Below are 15511 nucleotides of genomic sequence, written 5' to 3' on the forward strand. Positions count from 1 at the left end.
CGAGGTTCCAGTATCAAGTCCTGGCTCCGAGGTTCCAGTATCAAGTCCAGGCTCCGAGTTTCAAATATAAAGTCCTGGCTCCGAGTTTCCAATATCAAGTCCTGCCTCCGAGGTTCCAGTATCAAGTACAGACTCCGAGGTTCAAATATTAAGTCACAGTTCCGAGGTTCCAGTATCAATTCCTGGCTCCGAGGTTCCAGTATCAGGTCCTGGCTCCGAGGTTGCAGTATCAAGTCCTGGCTACGAGGTTCCAGTATCGAGTCCTGGCTCCGAGGTTCCAGTATCAAGTCCTGGCTCCAATGTTCCAGTATCAAGCCCTGGCTCCGAGGTTCCAGTATCAAGTCCTGGCTCCGATGTTCCAGTAGCAAGTCCTGGCTCCGAGGTTGCAGTATCAAGTCCTGGCTCCGAGGTTCCGGTATCAAGTCCTGGCTCCGATGTTCCAGTAGCAAGTCCTGGCTCCGAGGTTCCAGTATCAAGTCCTGGCTCCGAGGTTCCAGTATCAAGTCCTGGCTCCGAGGTTCCAGTAGCAAGTCCTGGCTCAGAGATTCCAGTATCAAGTCCTGGCTCCGAGGTTCCAGTATCAAGTCCTGGCTCCGATGTTCCAGTAGCAAGTCCTGTCTCCGAGATTCCAGTATCAAGTCCTGGCTCCGAGGTTCCAGTATCAAGTCCTGGCTCCGAGGTTCCAGTATCAAGTCCTGGCTCTGAGGTTCCAGAATCAAGTCCAGGCTCCGAGTTTCAAATATCAAGTCCTGGCTCTGAGGTTCAAATATCAAGTCCTGGCTCTGAGCTTCTAATCTCAAGCCCTGACTCCGAGGTTCCAGTATCAAGTCCTGGCTCCGAGGTTCCAGTATCAAGTCCAGGCTCCGAGTTTCAAATATAAAGTCCTGGCACCGAGTTTCCAATATCAAGTCCTGCCTCCGAGGTTCCAGTATCAAGTACAGACTCCGAGGTTCCAGTATCAAGTCCTGGCTACGAGGTTCCAGTATCGAGTCCTGGCTCCTAGGTTCCAGTATCAAGTCCTGGCTCCAATGTTCCAGTATCAAGTCCTGGCTCCGAGGTTCCAGTATCAAGTCCTGGCTCCGATGTTCCAGTATCAAGTCCTGGCTCCGAGGTTCCAGTAGCAAGTCCTGGCTCCGAGATTCCAGTATCAAGTCCTGGCTCCGAGGTTCCAGTATCAAGTCCTGGCTCCGATGTTCCAGTAGCAAGTCCTGTCTCTGAGATTCCAGTATCAAGTCCTGGCTCCGAGGTTCCAGTATCAAGTCCTGGATCCGAGGTTCCAGTATCAAGTCCTGGCTCCGAGGTTCCAGTATCAAGTCCTGACTCCGAGGTTCCAGTATCAAGTCCAGGCTCCAAGTTTCAAATATCAGGTCCTGGCTCTGAGGTTCAAATATCAAGTCATGGCTCCGAGTTTCAAATATCAAGTCCTGCCTCCGAGGTTCCAGTTTCAAGTCCTGTCTCCGATGTTCCAGTATCAATTCATGGCTCTGAGGTTCAAATATCAAGTCCAGGCTCCGAGTTTCAAATATCAAGTCCTTACTCCGAGGTTCCAGTATCAAGAACTGGCTCCGAGGTTCCAGTATCAAGAACTGGCTCCGAGGTTCCAGTATCAAGTCCTGGCTCTGAGTTTCCAGTATCAAGAACTGGCTCCGAGGTTCCAGTATCAAGTCCAGGCTCCGAGTTTCAAATATAAAGTCCTGGCTCCGAGTTTCCAATATCAAGTCCTGCCTCCGAGGTTCCAGTATCAAGTACAGACTCCGAGGTTCAAATATTAAGTCACAGTCCCGAGGTTCCAGTATCAATTCCTGGCTCCGAGGTTCCAGTATCAAGTCCTGGCTCTGAGGTTCCAGTATCAAGTCCTGGCTCTGAGGTTCCAGTATCAAGTCCTGGCTCCGAGGTTCCAGTATCAAGCCCTGGCTCCGAGGTTCCAGAATCAAGTCCAGGCTCCGAGTTTCAAATATCAAGTCCTGGCTCTGAGGTTCAAATATCAAGTCCTGGCTCTGAGCTTCTAATCTCAAGCCCTGACTCCGAGGTTCCAGTATCAAGTCCTGGCTCCGAGGTTCCAGTATCAAGTCCAGGATCCGAGTTTCAAATATAAAGTCCTGGCTCCGAGTTTCCAATATCAAGTCCTGCCTCCAAGGTTCCAGTATCAAGTACAGACTCCGAGGTTCAAATATTAAGTCACAGTCCCGAGGTTCCAGTATCAATTCCTGGCTCCGAGGTTCCAGTATCAGGTCCTGGCTCCGAGGTTGCAGTATCAAGTCCTGGCTACGAGGTTCCAGTATCGAGTCCTGGCTCCGAGGTTCCAGTATCAAGTCCTGGCTCCAATGTTCCAGTATCAAGCCCTGGCTCCGAGGTTCCAGTATCAAGTCCTGGCTCCGATGTTCCAGTAGCAAGTCCTGGCTCCGAGGTTGCAGTATCAAGTCCTGGCTCCGAGGTTCCGGTATCAAGTCCTGGCTCCGATGTTCCAGTAGCAAGTCCTGGCTCCGAGGTTCCAGTATCAAGTCCTGGCTCCGAGGTTCCAGTATCAAGTCCTGGCTCCGAGGTTCCAGTAGCAAGTCCTGGCTCAGAGATTCCAGTATCAAGTCCTGGCTCCGAGGTTCCAGTATCAAGTCCTGGCTCCGATGTTCCAGTAGCAAGTCCTGTCTCCGAGATTCCAGTATCAAGTCCTGGCTCCGAGGTTCCAGTATCAAGTCCTGGCTCCGAGGTTCCAGTATCAAGTCCTGGCTCCGAGGTTCCAGTATCAAGTCCTGGCTCTGAGGTTCCAGAATCAAGTCCAGGCTCCGAGTTTCAGATATCAAGTCCTGGCTCTGAGGTTCAAATATCAAGTCCTGGCTCCGAGGTTCCAGTATCAAGTCCTGGCTCAGAGTTTCAAATAGGAAGTCCTGGCTCCGAGTTTCAAATATAAATCCTGGATTCGAGTTTCAAATATAAAGTCCAGGCTCCGAGTTTCAAATATCAAGTCCTGGCTCAGAGTTTCAAATATCAAGTCCAGGCTCTGAGCTTCTATTATCAAGCCCTGACTCCGAGGTTCCAGTATCAAGTCCTGCCTCCGAGGTTCCAGTATGAAGTCCCGGCTCCGAGGTTCAGTATCAAGTCCTGGCTCCGAGGTTCCAGTATCAAGCCCTGGCTCCAAGGTTCCAGTATCAAGCCCTGGCTCCAAGTTTCAAACATCAAGTCCTGGCTACGAGGTTCCAGTATCGAGTCTTGGCTCCGAGGTTCCAGTATCGAATTTTGGCTCCGATGTTCCAGTAGCAAGTCCTGGCTCCGAGGTTCCAGTATCAAGCCCTGGCTCCAAGGTTCCAGTATCAAGCCCTGGCTCCAAGTTTCAAACATCAAGTCCTGGCTACGAGGTTCCAGTATCGAGTCTTGGCTCCGAGGTTCCAGTATCGAATTTTGGCTCCGATGTTCCAGTAGCAAGTCCTGGCTCTGAGGTTCCAGTATCAAGTCCTGGCTCTGAGGTTGCAGTATCAAGTCCTGGCTCCGAGGTTCCAGTATCAAGCCCTGGCTCCGAGGTTCCAGAATCAAGTCCAGGCTCCGAGTTTCAAATATCAAGTCCTGGCTCTGAGGTTCAAATATCAAGTCCTGGCTCTGAGCTTCTAATCTCAAGCCCTGACTCCGAGGTTCCAGTATCAAGTCCTGGCTCCGAGGTTCCAGTATCAAGTCCAGGCTCCGAGTTTCAAATATAAAGTCCTGGCTCCGAGTTTCCAATATCAAGTCCTGCCTCCGAGGTTCCAGTATCAAGTACAGACTCCGAGGTTCAAATATTAAGTCACAGTTCCGAGGTTCCAGTATCAATTCCTGGCTCCGAGGTTCCAGTATCAGGTCCTGGCTCCGAGGTTGCAGTATCAAGTCCTGGCTACGAGGTTCCAGTATCGAGTCCTGGCTCCGAGGTTCCAGTATCAAGTCCTGGCTCCAATGTTCCAGTATCAAGCCCTGGCTCCGAGGTTCCAGTATCAAGTCCTGGCTCCGATGTTCCAGTAGCAAGTCCTGGCTCCGAGGTTGCAGTATCAAGTCCTGGCTCCGAGGTTCCGGTATCAAGTCCTGGCTCCGATGTTCCAGTAGCAAGTCCTGGCTCCGAGGTTCCAGTATCAAGTCCTGGCTCCGAGGTTCCAGTATCAAGTCCTGGCTCCGAGGTTCCAGTAGCAAGTCCTGGCTCAGAGATTCCAGTATCAAGTCCTGGCTCCGAGGTTCCAGTATCAAGTCCTGGCTCCGATGTTCCAGTAGCAAGTCCTGTCTCCGAGATTCCAGTATCAAGTCCTGGCTCCGAGGTTCCAGTATCAAGTCCTGGCTCCGAGGTTCCAGTATCAAGTCCTGGCTCTGAGGTTCCAGAATCAAGTCCAGGCTCCGAGTTTCAAATATCAAGTCCTGGCTCTGAGGTTCAAATATCAAGTCCTGGCTCTGAGCTTCTAATCTCAAGCCCTGACTCCGAGGTTCCAGTATCAAGTCCTGGCTCCGAGGTTCCAGTATCAAGTCCAGGCTCCGAGTTTCAAATATAAAGTCCTGGCACCGAGTTTCCAATATCAAGTCCTGCCTCCGAGGTTCCAGTATCAAGTACAGACTCCGAGGTTCCAGTATCAAGTCCTGGCTACGAGGTTCCAGTATCGAGTCCTGGCTCCTAGGTTCCAGTATCAAGTCCTGGCTCCAATGTTCCAGTATCAAGTCCTGGCTCCGAGGTTCCAGTATCAAGTCCTGGCTCCGATGTTCCAGTATCAAGTCCTGGCTCCGAGGTTCCAGTAGCAAGTCCTGGCTCCGAGATTCCAGTATCAAGTCCTGGCTCCGAGGTTCCAGTATCAAGTCCTGGCTCCGATGTTCCAGTAGCAAGTCCTGTCTCTGAGATTCCAGTATCAAGTCCTGGCTCCGAGGTTCCAGTATCAAGTCCTGGATCCGAGGTTCCAGTATCAAGTCCTGGCTCCGAGGTTCCAGTATCAAGTCCTGACTCCGAGGTTCCAGTATCAAGTCCAGGCTCCAAGTTTCAAATATCAGGTCCTGGCTCTGAGGTTCAAATATCAAGTCATGGCTCCGAGTTTCAAATATCAAGTCCTGCCTCCGAGGTTCCAGTATCAAGTACAGACTCCGAGGTTCCAGTATCAAGTCCTGGCTCGGAGGGTCAAATATCAAGTCCTGGCTCCGAGGTTCAAATATTAAGTCCAAGTCCCGAGGTTCCAGTATCAATTCCAGGCTCCGAGGTTCCAGTATCAAGTCCTGGCTCCGAGGTTCCAGTATCAAGTCCAGGCTCCAAGTTTCAAATATCAAGTCCGGGCTCTGAGGTTCAAATATCAAGTCCAGGCTCCGAGTTTCAAATATCAAGTCCTCACTCCGAGGTTCCAGTATCAAGTCCAAGCTCCGAGTTTCAAATATCAAGTCCTGGCTCAGAGTTTCAAATATCAAGTCCCAGTCCCGAGGTTCCAGTATCAATTCCTGGATCCGAGGTTCCAGTATCAAGTCCTGGCTCCGAGGTTCCAGTATCAAGTCCTGGCTCCGAGGTTCCAGTATCAAGTCCAGGCTCCGAGTTTCAAATATAAAGTCCTGGCTCCGAGTTTCCAATATCAAGTCCTGCCTCCGAGGTTCCAGTATCAAGTACAGACTCCGAGGTTCAAATATTAAGTCACAGTCCCGAGGTTCCAGTATCAATTCCTGGCTCCGAGGTTCCAGTATCAAGTCCTGGCTCTGAGGTTCCAGTATCAAGTCCTGGCTCTGAGGTTCCAGTATCAAGTCCTGGCTCCGAGGTTCCAGTATCAAGCCCTGGCTCCGAGGTTCCAGAATCAAGTCCAGGCTCCGAGTTTCAAATATCAAGTCCTGGCTCTGAGGTTCAAATATCAAGTCCTGGCTCTGAGCTTCTAATCTCAAGCCCTGACTCCGAGGTTCCAGTATCAAGTCCTGGCTCCGAGGTTCCAGTATCAAGTCCAGGATCCGAGTTTCAAATATAAAGTCCTGGCTCCGAGTTTCCAATATCAAGTCCTGCCTCCGAGGTTCCAGTATCAAGTACAGACTCCGAGGTTCAAATATTAAGTCACAGTCCCGAGGTTCCAGTATCAATTCCTGGCTCCGAGGTTCCAGTATCAGGTCCTGGCTCCGAGGTTGCAGTATCAAGTCCTGGCTACGAGGTTCCAGTATCGAGTCCTGGCTCCGAGGTTCCAGTATCAAGTCCTGGCTCCAATGTTCCAGTATCAAGCCCTGGCTCCGAGGTTCCAGTATCAAGTCCTGGCTCCGATGTTCCAGTAGCAAGTCCTGGCTCCGAGGTTGCAGTATCAAGTCCTGGCTCCGAGGTTCCGGTATCAAGTCCTGGCTCCGATGTTCCAGTAGCAAGTCCTGGCTCCGAGGTTCCAGTATCAAGTCCTGGCTCCGAGGTTCCAGTATCAAGTCCTGGCTCCGAGGTTCCAGTAGCAAGTTCTGGCTCAGAGATTCCAGTATCAAGTCCTGGCTCCGAGGTTCCAGTATCAAGTCCTGGCTCCGATGTTCCAGTAGCAAGTCCTGTCTCCGAGATTCCAGTATCAAGTCCTGGCTCCGAGGTTCCAGTATCAAGTCCTGGCTCCGAGGTTCCAGTATCAAGTCCTGGCTCCGAGGTTCCAGTATCAAGTCCTGGCTCTGAGGTTCCAGAATCAAGTCCAGGCTCCGAGTTTCAGATATCAAGTCCTGGCTCTGAGGTTCAAATATCAAGTCCTGGCTCCGAGGTTCCAGTATCAAGTCCTGGCTCAGAGTTTCAAATAGGAAGTCCTGGCTCCGAGTTTCAAATATAAATCCTGGATTCGAGTTTCAAATATAAAGTCCAGGCTCCGAGTTTCAAATATCAAGTCCTGGCTCAGAGTTTCAAATATCAAGTCCAGGCTCTGAGCTTCTATTATCAAGCCCTGACTCCGAGGTTCCAGTATCAAGTCCTGCCTCCGAGGTTCCAGTATGAAGTCCCGGCTCCGAGGTTCAGTATCAAGTCCTGGCTCCGAGGTTCCAGTATCAAGCCCTGGCTCCAAGGTTCCAGTATCAAGCCCTGGCTCCAAGTTTCAAACATCAAGTCCTGGCTACGAGGTTCCAGTATCGAGTCTTGGCTCCGAGGTTCCAGTATCGAATTTTGGCTCCGATGTTCCAGTAGCAAGTCCTGGCTCCGAGGTTCCAGTATCAAGCCCTGGCTCCAAGGTTCCAGTATCAAGCCCTGGCTCCAAGTTTCAAACATCAAGTCCTGGCTACGAGGTTCCAGTATCGAGTCTTGGCTCCGAGGTTCCAGTATCGAATTTTGGCTCCGATGTTCCAGTAGCAAGTCCTGGCTCTGAGGTTCCAGTATCAAGTCCTGGCTCTGAGGTTGCAGTATCAAGTCCTGGCTCCGAGGTTCCAGTATCAAGCCCTGGCTCCGAGGTTCCAGAATCAAGTCCAGGCTCCGAGTTTCAAATATCAAGTCCTGGCTCTGAGGTTCAAATATCAAGTCCTGGCTCTGAGCTTCTAATCTCAAGCCCTGACTCCGAGGTTCCAGTATCAAGTCCTGGCTCCGAGGTTCCAGTATCAAGTCCAGGCTCCGAGTTTCAAATATAAAGTCCTGGCTCCGAGTTTCCAATATCAAGTCCTGCCTCCGAGGTTCCAGTATCAAGTACAGACTCCGAGGTTCAAATATTAAGTCACAGTTCCGAGGTTCCAGTATCAATTCCTGGCTCCGAGGTTCCAGTATCAGGTCCTGGCTCCGAGGTTGCAGTATCAAGTCCTGGCTACGAGGTTCCAGTATCGAGTCCTGGCTCCGAGGTTCCAGTATCAAGTCCTGGCTCCAATGTTCCAGTATCAAGCCCTGGCTCCGAGGTTCCAGTATCAAGTCCTGGCTCCGATGTTCCAGTAGCAAGTCCTGGCTCCGAGGTTGCAGTATCAAGTCCTGGCTCCGAGGTTCCGGTATCAAGTCCTGGCTCCGATGTTCCAGTAGCAAGTCCTGGCTCCGAGGTTCCAGTATCAAGTCCTGGCTCCGAGGTTCCAGTATCAAGTCCTGGCTCCGAGGTTCCAGTAGCAAGTCCTGGCTCAGAGATTCCAGTATCAAGTCCTGGCTCCGAGGTTCCAGTATCAAGTCCTGGCTCCGATGTTCCAGTAGCAAGTCCTGTCTCCGAGATTCCAGTATCAAGTCCTGGCTCCGAGGTTCCAGTATCAAGTCCTGGCTCCGAGGTGCCAGTATCAAGTCCTGGCTCTGAGGTTCCAGAATCAAGTCCAGGCTCCGAGTTTCAAATATCAAGTCCTGGCTCTGAGGTTCAAATATCAAGTCCTGGCTCTGAGCTTCTAATCTCAAGCCCTGACTCCGAGGTTCCAGTATCAAGTCCTGGCTCCGAGGTTCCAGTATCAAGTCCAGGCTCCGAGTTTCAAATATAAAGTCCTGGCACCGAGTTTCCAATATCAAGTCCTGCCTCCGAGGTTCCAGTATCAAGTACAGACTCCGAGGTTCCAGTATCAAGTCCTGGCTACGAGGTTCCAGTATCGAGTCCTGGCTCCTAGGTTCCAGTATCAAGTCCTGGCTCCAATGTTCCAGTATCAAGTCCTGGCTCCGAGGTTCCAGTATCAAGTCCTGGCTCCGATGTTCCAGTATCAAGTCCTGGCTCCGAGGTTCCAGTAGCAAGTCCTGGCTCCGAGATTCCAGTATCAAGTCCTGGCTCCGAGGTTCCAGTATCAAGTCCTGGCTCCGATGTTCCAGTAGCAAGTCCTGTCTCTGAGATTCCAGTATCAAGTCCTGGCTCCGAGGTTCCAGTATCAAGTCCTGGATCCGAGGTTCCAGTATCAAGTCCTGGCTCCGAGGTTCCAGTATCAAGTCCTGACTCCGAGGTTCCAGTATCAAGTCCAGGCTCCAAGTTTCAAATATCAGGTCCTGGCTCTGAGGTTCAAATATCAAGTCATGGCTCCGAGTTTCAAATATCAAGTCCTGCCTCCGAGGTTCCAGTATCAAGTACAGACTCCGAGGTTCCAGTATCAAGTCCTGGCTCGGAGGGTCAAATATCAAGTCCTGGCTCCGAGGTTCAAATATTAAGTCCAAGTCCCGAGGTTCCAGTATCAATTCCAGGCTCCGAGGTTCCAGTATCAAGTCCTGGCTCCGAGGTTCCAGTATCAAGTCCAGGCTCCAAGTTTCAAATATCAAGTCCTGGCTCTGAGGTTCAAATATCAAGTCCAGGCTCCGAGTTTCAAATATCAAGTCCTCACTCCGAGGTTCCAGTATCAAGTCCAAGCTCCGAGTTTCAAATATCAAGTCCTGGCTCAGAGTTTCAAATATCAAGTCCCAGTCCCGAGGTTCCAGTATCAATTCCTGGATCCGAGGTTCCAGTATCAAGTCCTGGCTCCGAGGTTCCAGTATCAAGTCCTGGCTCGGAGGGTCCAGTATCAAGTCCTGGCTCCGAGGTTCAAATATTAAGTCCCAGTCCCGAGGTTCCAGTATCAATTCCTGGCTCCGAGGTTCCAGTATCAAGTCCTGGCTCCGAGGTTCCAGTATCAAGTCCTGGCTACGAGGTTCCAGTATCGAGTCCTGGCTCCGAGGATCCAGTATCGAATTCTGGCTCCGATGTTCCAGTAGCAAGTCCTGTCTCCGAGGTTCCAGTATCAAGTCCTGGCTCCGAGGTTCCAGTATCAAGTCCAGGCTCCAAGTTTCAAATATCAAGTCCTGGCTCTGAGGTTCAAATATCAAGTCCAGGCTCCGAGTTTCAAATATCAAGTCCTCACTCCGAGTTTCCAGTATCAGGAACTGGCTCCGAGGTTCCAGTATCAAGTCCTTGCTCTGAGGTTCCAGTATCAAGTCCAGGCTCCGAGTTTCAGATATAAATCCTGGATTCGAGTTTCAAATATAAAGTCCAGGCTCCGAGTTTCAAATATCAAGTCCTGGCTCTGAGGTTCCAGTATCAAGAACTGGCTCCGAGGTTCCAGTTTCAAGTCCTGTCTCCGATGTTCCAGTATCAATTCATGGCTCTGAGGTTCAAATATCAAGTCCAGGCTCCGAGTTTCAAATATCAAGTCCTTACTCCGAGGTTCCAGTATCAAGAACTGGCTCCGAGGTTCCAGTATCAAGAACTGGCTCCGAGGTTCCAGTATCAAGTCCTGGCTCTGAGTTTCCAGTATCAAGAACTGGCTCCGAGGTTCCAGTATCAAGTCCAGGCTCCGAGTTTCAAATATAAAGTCCTGGCTCCGAGTTTCCAATATCAAGTCCTGCCTCCGAGGTTCCAGTATCAAGTACAGACTCCGAGGTTCAAATATTAAGTCACAGTCCCGAGGTTCCAGTATCAATTCCTGGCTCCGAGGTTCCAGTATCAAGTCCTGGCTCTGAGGTTCCAGTATCAAGTCCTGGCTCTGAGGTTCCAGTATCAAGTCCTGGCTCCGAGGTTCCAGTATCAAGCCCTGGCTCCGAGGTTCCAGAATCAAGTCCAGGCTCCGAGTTTCAAATATCAAGTCCTGGCTCTGAGGTTCAAATATCAAGTCCTGGCTCTGAGCTTCTAATCTCAAGCCCTGACTCCGAGGTTCCAGTATCAAGTCCTGGCTCCGAGGTTCCAGTATCAAGTCCAGGATCCGAGTTTCAAATATAAAGTCCTGGCTCCGAGTTTCCAATATCAAGTCCTGCCTCCGAGGTTCCAGTATCAAGTACAGACTCCGAGGTTCAAATATTAAGTCACAGTCCCGAGGTTCCAGTATCAATTCCTGGCTCCGAGGTTCCAGTATCAGGTCCTGGCTCCGAGGTTGCAGTATCAAGTCCTGGCTACGAGGTTCCAGTATCGAGTCCTGGCTCCGAGGTTCCAGTATCAAGTCCTGGCTCCAATGTTCCAGTATCAAGCCCTGGCTCCGAGGTTCCAGTATCAAGTCCTGGCTCCGATGTTCCAGTAGCAAGTCCTGGCTCCGAGGTTGCAGTATCAAGTCCTGGCTCCGAGGTTCCGGTATCAAGTCCTGGCTCCGATGTTCCAGTAGCAAGTCCTGGCTCCGAGGTTCCAGTATCAAGTCCTGGCTCCGAGGTTCCAGTATCAAGTCCTGGCTCCGAGGTTCCAGTAGCAAGTCCTGGCTCAGAGATTCCAGTATCAAGTCCTGGCTCCGAGGTTCCAGTATCAAGTCCTGGCTCCGATGTTCCAGTAGCAAGTCCTGTCTCCGAGATTCCAGTATCAAGTCCTTGCTCCGAGGTTCCAGTATCAAGTCCTGGCTCCGAGGTTCCAGTATCAAGTCCTGGCTCCGAGGTTCCAGTATCAAGTCCTGGCTCTGAGGTTCCAGAATCAAGTCCAGGCTCCGAGTTTCAGATATCAAGTCCTGGCTCTGAGGTTCAAATATCAAGTCCTGGCTCCGAGGTTCCAGTATCAAGTCCTGGCTCAGAGTTTCAAATAGGAAGTCCTGGCTCCGAGTTTCAAATATAAATCCTGGATTCGAGTTTCAAATATAAAGTCCAGGCTCCGAGTTTCAAATATCAAGTCCTGGCTCTGAGGTTCCAGTATCAAGAACTGGCTCCGAGGTTCCAGTTTCAAGTCCTGTCTCCGATGTTCCAGTATCAATTCATGGCTCTGAGGTTCAAATATCAAGTCCAGGCTCCGAGTTTCAAATATCAAGTCCTTACTCCGAGGTTCCAGTATCAAGAACTGGCTCCGAGGTTCCAGTATCAAGAACTGGCTCCGAGGTTCCAGTATCAAGTCCTGGCTCTGAGTTTCCAGTATCAAGAACTGGCTCCGAGGTTCCAGTATCAAGTCCAGGCTCCGAGTTTCAAATATAAAGTCCTGGCTCCGAGTTTCCAATATCAAGTCCTGCCTCCGAGGTTCCAGTATCAAGTACAGACTCCGAGGTTCAAATATTAAGTCACAGTCCCGAGGTTCCAGTATCAATTCCTGGCTCCGAGGTTCCAGTATCAAGTCCTGGCTCTGAGGTTCCAGTATCAAGTCCTGGCTCTGAGGTTCCAGTATCAAGTCCTGGCTCCGAGGTTCCAGTATCAAGCCCTGGCTCCGAGGTTCCAGAATCAAGTCCAGGCTCCGAGTTTCAAATATCAAGTCCTGGCTCTGAGGTTCAAATATCAAGTCCTGGCTCTGAGCTTCTAATCTCAAGCCCTGACTCCGAGGTTCCAGTATCAAGTCCTGGCTCCGAGGTTCCAGTATCAAGTCCAGGATCCGAGTTTCAAATATAAAGTCCTGGCTCCGAGTTTCCAATATCAAGTCCTGCCTCCGAGGTTCCAGTATCAAGTACAGACTCCGAGGTTCAAATATTAAGTCACAGTCCCGAGGTTCCAGTATCAATTCCTGGCTCCGAGGTTCCAGTATCAGGTCCTGGCTCCGAGGTTGCAGTATCAAGTCCTGGCTACGAGGTTCCAGTATCGAGTCCTGGCTCCGAGGTTCCAGTATCAAGTCCTGGCTCCAATGTTCCAGTATCAAGCCCTGGCTCCGAGGTTCCAGTATCAAGTCCTGGCTCCGATGTTCCAGTAGCAAGTCCTGGCTCCGAGGTTGCAGTATCAAGTCCTGGCTCCGAGGTTCCGGTATCAAGTCCTGGCTCCGATGTTCCAGTAGCAAGTCCTGGCTCCGAGGTTCCAGTATCAAGTCCTGGCTCCGAGGTTCCAGTATCAAGTCCTGGCTCCGAGGTTCCAGTAGCAAGTCCTGGCTCAGAGATTCCAGTATCAAGTCCTGGCTCCGAGGTTCCAGTATCAAGTCCTGGCTCCGATGTTCCAGTAGCAAGTCCTGTCTCCGAGATTCCAGTATCAAGTCCTGGCTCCGAGGTTCCAGTATCAAGTCCTGGCTCCGAGGTTCAAATATAAATCGTGGATTCGAGTTTCAAATATAAAGTCCAGGCTCCGAGTTTCAAATATCAAGTCCTGGCTCTGAGGTTCCAGTATCAAGAACTGGCTCCGAGGTTCCAGTATCAAGTCCTGGCTACGAGGTTCCAGTATCGAGTCCTGGCTCCGAGGTTCCAGTATCAAGTCCTGGCTCCAATGTTCCAGTATCAAGTCCTGGCTCCGAGGTTCCAGTATTAAGTCCTGGCTCCGATGTTCCAGTATCAAGTCCTGGCTCCGAGGTTCCAGTAGCAAGTCCTGGCTCCGAGATTCCAGTATCAAGTCCTGGCTCCGAGGTTCCAGTATCAAGTCCTGGCTCCGATGTTCCAGTAGCAAGTCCTGTCTCCGAGATTCCAGTATCAAGTCCTGGCTCCGAGGTTCCAGTATCAAGTCCTGGCTCCGAGGTTCCAGTATCAAGTCCTGGCTCCGAGGTTCCAGTATCAAGTCCTGGCTCCGAGGTTCCAGTATCAAGTCCAGGCTCCAAGTTTCAAATATCAGGTCCTGGCTCTGAGGTTCAAATATCAAGTCCAGGCTCCGAGTTTCAAATATCAAGTCCTGCCTCCGAGGTTCCAGTATCAAGTACAGACTCCGAGGTTCCAGTATCAAGTCCTGGCTCGGAGGGTCCAATATCAAGTCCTGGCTCCGAGGTTCAAATATTAAGTCCAAGTCCCGAGGTTCCAGTATCAATTCCAGGCTCCGAGATTCCAGTATCAATTCCTGGCTCCGAGGTTCCAGTATCAAGTCCAGGCTCCAAGTTTCAAATATCAAGTCCTGGCTCTGAGGTTCAAATATCAAGTCCAGGCTCCGAGTTTCAAATATCAAGTCCTCACTCCGAGGTTCCAGTATCAAGTACTGGCTCTGAGGTTCAAATATCAAGTCCAAGCTCCGAGTTTCAAATATCAAGTCCTGGCTCAGAGTTTCAAATATTAAGTCCCAGTCCCGAGGTTCCAGTATCAATTCCTGGCTCCGAGGTTCCAGTATCAAGTCCTGGCTCCGAGGTTCCAGGATCAAGTCCTGGCTACGAGGTTCCAGTATCGAGTCCTGGCTCCGAGGATCCAGTATCGAATTCTGGCTCCGATGTTCCAGTAGCAAGTCCTGTCTCCGAGGTTCCAGTATCAGGAACTGGCTCCGAGGTTCCAGTATCAAGTCCTTGCTCTGAGGTTCCAGTATCAAGTCCAGGCTCCGAGTTTCAGATATCAAGTCCTGGCTCTGAGGTTCAAATATCAAGTCCTGGCTCCGAGGTTCCAGTATCAAGTCCTGGCTCAGAGTTTCAAATATGAAGTCCTGGCTCCGAGTTTCAAATATAAATCCTGGATTCGAGTTTCAAATATAAAGTCCAGGCTCCGAGTTTCAAATATCAAGTCCTGGCTCTGAGGTTCCAGTATCAAGAACTGGCTCCGAGTTTCCAGTTTCAAGTCCTGTCTCCGATGTTCCAGTATCAATTCATGGCTCTGAGGTTCAAATATCAAGTCCAGGCTCCGAGTTTCAAATATCAAGTCCTCACTCCGAGGTTCCAGTATCAAGAACTGGCTCCGAGGTTCCAGTATCAAGTCCTGGCTCTGAGGTTCCAGTATCAAGAACTGGCTCCGGGGTTCCAGTATCAAGTCCTGGCTCCGAGTTTCAAATATCAAGCCCTGACTCCGAGGTTCCAGTATCAATTCCTGGCTCCGAGGTTCCAGTATCAAGTCCTGGCTCCGATGTTCCAGTATCAATTCCTGGCTCCCAGGTTCCAGTATCAAGTCCTGGCTCCGATGTTCCAGTATCAAGTCCTTGCTCTGAGTTTCCAGTATCAAGTCCAGGCTCCGAGTTTCAAATATCAAGCCCTGACTCCGAGGTTCCAGTATCAATTCCTGGCTCCGAGGTTCCAGTATCAAGTCCTGGCTCCGATGTTCCAGTATCAATTCCTGGCTCCGAGGTTCCAGTATCAAGTCCTGGCTCCGATGTTCCAGTATCAAGTCCTTGCTCTGAGTTTCCAGTATCAAGTCCAGGCTCAGAGTTTCAAATATCAAGCCCTGACTCCGAGGTTCCAGTATTAAATTCCTGGCTCCGAGGTTCCAGTATCAAGTCCTGGCTCCGATGTTCCAGTATCAATTCCTGGCTCCGAGGTTCCAGTATCAAGTCCTGGCTCCGAGGTTCCAGTATCAAGTCCTGGCTCCGAGGTTCCAGTAACAAGTCCTGGCTCCGAGGTTCCAGTATCAAGTCCTGTCTCCGAGGTTCAAATAACAAGTCCTAGCTCTGAGGTTCCAGTATCAAGTCCTGGCTCCGAGGTTCCAGTAACAAGTCCTGGCTCGGAGGTTACAGTATCCTGTCTCCGATGTTCCAGTATCGAGTCCTGGCTCCGAGGTTCCAGTAACAAGTCCTGGCTCCGATGTTCCAGTATCAAATCCTGGTTCCGATGTTCCAGTATCAAGTCCTGGCTCTGAGGTTCAAATATCTAGTCCTAGCTCCGAGGTTCCAGTATGAAGTCCTGGCTCCGAGGTTCAGTATCAAGTCCCGGCCCTGAGGTTCCAGTATCAATTCCTGGCTCCAAGGTTCCAGTATCAAGCCCTGGCTCCAAGTTTCAAACATCAAGTCCTGACTCCGAGGTTCCAGTATCAATTCCTGGCTCCAAGGTTCCAGTATCAAGCCCTGGCTCCAAGTTTCAAACATCAAGTCCTGACTCCGAGTTCCAGTATCAAGTCCTGGCTCTGAGGTTCAAATATCAAGTCCAGGCTCTGAGCTTCTAATATCAAGCCCTGACTCCGAGGTTCCAGTATCAAGAACTGGCCCCGAGGTTCCAGTATCAAGTCCCTGCTC

This window comes from Hypanus sabinus, chromosome 23 (genome assembly GCF_030144855.1).
Source record: "Hypanus sabinus isolate sHypSab1 chromosome 23, sHypSab1.hap1, whole genome shotgun sequence".
Classification (NCBI taxonomy): Eukaryota; Metazoa; Chordata; class Chondrichthyes; order Myliobatiformes; family Dasyatidae; genus Hypanus; species Hypanus sabinus.